The sequence below is a fragment of the Molothrus ater genome, chromosome 8 (assembly GCF_012460135.2).
Source record: "Molothrus ater isolate BHLD 08-10-18 breed brown headed cowbird chromosome 8, BPBGC_Mater_1.1, whole genome shotgun sequence".
Taxonomy (NCBI): domain Eukaryota; kingdom Metazoa; phylum Chordata; class Aves; order Passeriformes; family Icteridae; genus Molothrus; species Molothrus ater.
The window spans coordinates 1,766,856-1,773,021 of record NC_050485.2 but is presented as its reverse complement, the minus strand read 5'-3'; positions in this window follow the sequence as shown (position 1 = coordinate 1,773,021).

The window sequence follows — 6,166 nt, the reverse complement described above, 5'->3', positions numbered from 1 at the left end:
AGTCCACCAGCCCTGTCTGGGACCTGACCCAGCACTGACAGACCCATGGGCACCCCTGTGTGCCAGCAGGATATTTCTACTCTGACATTTGACATCGATACAAACAAATGTTTTAATCACAAGTTTTATCTATAACCTTGTTTTTGGACAGATGACAGCAACACCAGCCTGTGGCTACCAGTCAACATTCAGACCCAGAAAACACCCTCAGCTGTTTCACCACCTGCCTCTGTATCAGGTGCTGCCCATTCAGGTTGGCAGCCTGGGTTTCAGGTGTGGCACAGGTGAGGAGCTCTCATGCTGAGCAGGCCCAGCCCCTTCCCTCCCCTCCCAGCACTGTCATTGCACGTGGCTCAGTGATGCTCCCCTGGCTGCTGGGATCAGCACCCTCCTTGCAGGGATTTGTCAGCACCCCAGGTGCCCCCAGGGGACTGGTTCCACATTCAGAACAGCAGCTTTGGCTTGGGCTCTTAAACTTTGACCAGAGCTGGGACAAAAAATCCAAACGACTTTCAACTGCACAAGAGGAATTTGCTTTAAAAAAACCCCAAATTTTTCACATACCCTTGGCTTTATCTGGAGAGCAGTCTGGAAAGTAAGACACAACCACCAGCACAGGATCCTAAACATATTTGTTTAGGATTTGTTTGTTGTTGATCCAAACAGGATCCTAAGTATATTTGAAAAGCAAAAGAGCCTCTCTGCAGTGGGATGGTGGTGGTGCTTCATTTGGCTCTGCTTTCCAAACACTTCCACAGCAGCCCCTTCCAATCACAACATGCCACTTTGAAATGCCAGTACCACTTAGCTCCTGAGCCTATTGGACCATGAAGCAATAACAAAAATAACCCAGATACCTACTTTAGCAGCCAGTTGAGTAGACAGGTGCTATCCCGAGGGTTCCATGGCAAAAGCATCCTCAGAAATGCCATACCTTGACCTTTGCACAAGAGGTGGCATGAAGCTGCTCTCCAGAATCCGTGGTGTCTTCCCAAAAGGTGCTAATATTAACTCTAGCCCTTTGTTTCTTTGCACTCAAGGTTTCTCCCCGTCAGCTCTCTGGCATTTGCCAGCGTGGTGCACGCTTTACTGGGCAGATATTGAGCTGCAAATTCCTTCACACTTCTCTATCCACAGCATTCTGCAGCTAAAGCTCTAGCCGGCCAGCAGATGAAAATGCCACTTACTGCTTATTCCTGCTGCAGTTTGTTGAATTAAAACCTCTTTGTTTGCAAGCTGTAAACAAATTCTTCTTAATCTTTCAATAAAAAATGTCAATTATGCTCCCTAACAATGTAACTTCATTGTGATGAAAGAAGGCATTGCTATTGCTCTAATCGTGATAACATATCAGCTGCTTTTAGAGTCAATTCCTTTTTGTGCAAAATTTAATGACCATGCAATTATTCAAATTTCAGACTAACACACTGAGCTTTAGACCTACAGCTCTGAAAACCCTTTTTAGACCTTGCTCTGAAAAACACACACTTGGAAGCAACAGAAAAGGCTGGAGCAGAATTTCTGAGTTCAGAGCACCTTTACAATTCCTTCAGCACAGCCAGCCTCGGGCCCATATTAAACATTGCTCCTCCATGGGAGAGCCAGGGGAAGGAAGCCAAATTCCCAGCCAAATTCCCAGCCAAATTCTCAGCCAAATTCTCAACCAAATTCTCAGCCAAATTCCCAGCAGTTACCACAGGCACTGCCCAGGCCCTCAGCTCTCATTGGGCTTCACTGGGAACTCTGTTCATGTCCAGTTTCCTCGACTCTCTTTGGTCTCAGTGCATTTCCTGCAGAATTGCTGGCCACAGCAGATGTGCAATTCAGGCATTTCAATTTTTTTTTTTTCTTTCTCATGCCAGTATTTATCCCATTTGTTTCCAGAATCAGCTGCTGCTCCCAAATCAGCGTCCGTAACTTTCCGCTTTGAAGTGTTCAGGTGGTGCCTGCTGGGAAAGCACCTTCCTTGTTTGCCTGCTCACACCCTCCATGCCTTCCCAGCACCCATTTTCTCCTCCTGCTGCTCAGAGCTCCCCTCTAGGCCTGGGTTGTCCATCCCCAGCTGGTCTGCTCCATTAACCACTTCCATCCCAATCCTTTTTTTGTGCCTCCCTGCAGCCAGAGGTGCCCCAGGAGCTCAGCTCACCCCACAGGTGAGCCCTGGGGGCAATGCCTGGTGTGAAAAGTCCATATTATATGGCTCTATGCAGATATTTACTATATGTATTTTGTTGTATTGATTAGTAGTGCTGTATTAACATTTTAACAGTATGGTAAAGGTAGTTTTGTCGTTAAAAGGTAACTTTTGTAGTTAAAATAGGAACTTTGTATGTGGGATATATTTTCAAGAAAGGAATGAGGTACTCACACCAGATAGCAGCCACAGGACATCTGAATCTTTCAGAGAAAGAGAATTTATTGTTCCATTATCGAGTTCTTCCTGCCTCGCTCAGCCCTGAAGACTCAGTCAGGATTCAGAGGAAGAAGCTGACACTGACCAGACAGAATCCTGGGTTTGAATGGAATTTATGCATCATGGATGGGGTGTATGAATATGCAACAGGCTGTTGCTTTTAAGGGTTAATCCTTTGTTAATGTGGGTCCTTTTTCGGGCTTATTTGCCCAGAAAAGGTACCTGGACTGTCCTGTAACTCTTTGTTTCTATTGTCTCATTATATTGTCCTAATCCAAGTTGTCCAAATTACTATTACTCTAATTATATCGCTATTTTTATAACCATTTTATTATCATTAAACTTTTAACATTTTAAAGACAAGTGATTGGCGTTTTTCACACCTGGGCTAAGCTCAGCCCCACAGCTCCCATCCCCTCCACACCTCCCTGCCCTCCAACTCTCATGGCAGCACAGAGCAGCCTTTTTTTAGCTCCCAGGAGGGGACAAGCCTGACACGATGGGGACAGTCCTCTCTCCAAGGGCCTGGCAGGCAGCAGTGCCAGTGCCACACTGAACAGATGGCCCAGCATCCCTGGCCAAGGCAGCCCTATGGGGACGGGGCTTCCTGGCTGCACACAGAGCTGAACATCCAAGCAGCAAATTGAAAATAACAAAAACAGTCCTCAGAAAAGCAAAGTGAACCAATAACACCGGGGGGTTTGAGAAGAGAACCGTGTTCTGAAATGCCTGAGGCTGGGAGCTACATCTCACCTCCAAGTCCAAATAAAATGGAACAACCCTACTGCCTCCCCCCCATTAACAATAAACACATTAACCACTAATTAATGCCCTTGAATTGTCCTTGTAATTAACAGCTCTTAACGTATCACACCTTGCCCTGCTGTCATCCCTTTTCTCCAGTATTAAGACTTAGTTTAAACTTTTCCTGATATGCAGTAACAAATTTATGGAGAAACTTTCACTGTTGATGTGCCATACTCTTTACACATCTCTCCCTCTTCTCCAAACAGCCTTTCTCCTTTCCAGCAAAAGAAGAAAATAAAAAAAAAATTAAAAGAAAAAAAAACTATAAAAAAATATAGTGGCAGTGAAACAGACTCAGTCTCCCCCCCATCTCCTTTTGTTTCTGTTGGTTTTTTGGTTTTGGGTTTTTTTTGGTTGGTTTTTGTCTGGTTTTAACTTATACTTTTCTAGATAAAAGTCAGAATTTGGGTTGTTTTGGGAAGGTTGAGTTGTTTTAAGTTTCAGATTTTTAAGTCAAGAAAGATCAAGACTGAAAGGACCTCCTTCCACTCCTCCCAACAAGCTCCTCCTTGCCAAGATCCCCCAACATTTGCTTCTTTAGCTCCTGCACAGGAATCCTCCCACCTGGAGCCCTTGGTCCATTTTCCTGTAGCCCCAATTCCTTGGGCCAGTGGGAAGGGTTTTCTGGAGGAACCCAGATCTGTTCTCTCTTCACAGAACTCAGCTTTTCCTGACTCCAGAGGTGCCTGCGCTGTGTGAGGACCCCAGACACAGATGAGGTGTAATGCTGGGCAGGGATGGGACTGGCATTTGGAGGGTGTTAAAAAAGCACACAACAAGATCCAAATTATTTTGGCATTCCCCTCGCAGACAGACATGACCCATCACGTTTGCAGCACTTCAGTGTGCACATGCAAGGTGATAGTATCAATGAGAGAAAGGAAAACATTAATTAAAATTTTGGTGGTTTTATATCTTGCTCTCCACATCAGTTTACAGAGTGGATTCACTGCTAGGACAAAGAAGGTATCTGCCTCATTTCCCTTCCTCCTCCATCTCAACAGGCCACCTGTGTGCAAGAATATATTATCTTATATTATTTTATTTTATAATTTTAGAATAGTATAAAATATTATTATATTATTATTTTATACCTACATGTTATTATTTGTTATATTATTATGTCTATTATATATTATTATTTTATATCTATATCTGTATTTATCACTTGACAAGCTACTGACTTTACAAGTCTGAGAGATGCTCTGGATAAGCCTGCAGTGACAGTTCAAGGCAGTGGTGGCCCTTTCTAGAGAACCTGCAAGTTTACCCAGAACAGGACAACATTCACCAAATCTCCTGCTCTCCCTCCTCCTAATTCCTGTGGTGACCTCAAACCCAGACCAGTTCATTTCACCAAGCACAAAGAACCAAATCAAGGAAGATGGAAGGAACAATACTTTCATTTTAGTATTACCTACGTGTCAGCCTCAAACTCCTTTACACTAATCTGCTAATACCATATAATATTGACTTCTCAAGAAGGGAGATCATGCTAATCAGGATTTCTGAAGGATTTCCACATGATCCTATATTTACTTTTGAACTTTGTCAGAGTGACAAAGGGAATATGTCACCACTGAGCTGCTACTGCATTTTCTGTTATGGATTATGAGTCAAGGGCTGTCCAAACCTGCAGCCACCAAAATGTGTCTCTATCTGGCAAAACAACATATTTAGGATTATTTTTTTTCCCCGTGGATGAAAAGGTAACCATCTACTGGGAATTTCTGAAAGGCACAAACCTAATTTCCTTCTCTCAGTAATACTTCTGTCATTATACCACATCATACCTGTGATTTAAAGATCTTTCAACTTTCCAAATTACATGTATCACCTAGATGTGAAAAAAGATGTTCACGTCTTCAAGAAGCATCACAACAAAATTGATAAATTCAAGCACCAAATGTATTAACTAGAGGGAAGGCAGGTGGAAATAAAGCATCACACAGGCTATCCAGGAAGCAGTAGAAAAGTGAAAGTAGAAAAACAAAAATCTAAGATGCCATTTTATTTTATATTGGCTGACCATGTCATGTGATGAACTGCAGCACATCCTGTTCTATTAAATGTGCTACATTTAATAAAAGGCCTCTACTTTTATTGTGAGCCAGAGCTTTAAGCTGAATCACCGCCCATGATGGGACAGATGACAGAGAAGTGTTGTGCTGCAGCAGTTTAGTATCTGTACAAGGGAGACAGCACGTTTGCCCAGTGGCTGAGCTTCCATGTGCTGACATAACCAGGAACTTGCTGCTGCATCCTCCCCCAGATGGAGAATGTTCTGGGTTGGAGAAAGCCAAAGCCCTGTGTGGTTATGGGATGTCTGTGAGCCAGGAGTGGCCTTAGGCTGGAAGGTGTGGCTGGGGGTGTGGGTTCTATCCCCATCTGTCAGAGCTGGGGCAGTTCTCTGCTGGTCATGGGGCAGTTTGCTTTATCTCTCCCACAGCCAATCCTCCCTGCAGGAGATCTCTGCTGTCCATGGGCCATTAATTATTAATTATCTTCTGTCCATGGCCAGTGAGTGTCCCTGCAGGGCTGAGCCAATTCCATCATCCCATGGGGAGATGCTGCGCCCAGGGGAGGAGCCAAGCATTCCTACCTGGATCCAATCTGAGGTTTGGGACAGCCCAGCAGCCTTTGCCCAGTGCATTGCCAGAGGAGCAGCTTTCTGCTGCCCTGCATTGCCAGAGGGAGCCCAGGCCCATCTCCAGCAGCCCTGGAGCTGCAGAGGAAAACTCCCCCCTTGTGCAGGATCCCTGCTCCAGCAGAGCCACAGCTGGCACTGCAGGAGGGCTGAGCCCCCATGGGATGGGGCTGTGCCACCCCCTGACACACAGGGGGACAGGGCATGCTCTGACTCTGGCAGTGCTGTTTTGTTGTTGTTTGTGCTACTACATTTGTATTTTTCATTTTCCTAATAAAGAACTCTTATTCCTACTCCCA